Here is a 500-nt window from a genome sequence, read left to right on the forward strand (position 1 = left end):
TACACTAGAGGCAGCAATTCTAAAATCTACACAATAGTTTAATTATACAAGATGGAGTAGATTTGCTATCTAATAAGTCTTAATGCAAAAAGTCTAACAGCACTTCCAAAATTTCCATTTCTTATAAACTTACATGTTGAATTTAAGATGTTGAGATTTTTGTGCTATGGTTATATTTGAAAAACAGTTCACACAGCACAAAAATATCTGCTTCACAACTTATGACATTTTCACAGTACGAATACGGAACAGAAACTTGGAGTAATTATGGCATTTCATCATTTGAATATGTACTTTTTTGACTTTTTAAAATCTCTGGAATTTAATTCTATCTTATAATCAATGTGTACTATTTTCTTAGACTGAAGGTGTTATACAGAAAACTTGATTGCTTCTTCTAGTCACTTGGGCATACCATGAACCAGAGACTACTTTATCCATTTGAGGATTTTTTGTTTGTTTCACAGCTGTAATCTGAATTAATACTATAAAACTCTGAA

At 30.0% G+C, this 500-nt stretch overlaps 1 protein-coding gene across 1 annotated transcript in view; it reads right to left on the reverse strand.

Annotated features, from left to right (window-relative positions):
• USP9X (ubiquitin specific peptidase 9 X-linked) overlaps nucleotides 1–500 on the reverse strand; it is a 97275-nt gene that overhangs the window by 89434 nt on the left and 7341 nt on the right. The window lies entirely within an intron of this gene.

This window comes from Crocuta crocuta, unplaced genomic scaffold (assembly GCF_008692635.1).
Source record: "Crocuta crocuta isolate KB4526 unplaced genomic scaffold, BGI_CrCroc_1.0 scaffold49, whole genome shotgun sequence".
NCBI classification, from domain to species: Eukaryota; Metazoa; Chordata; class Mammalia; order Carnivora; family Hyaenidae; genus Crocuta; species Crocuta crocuta.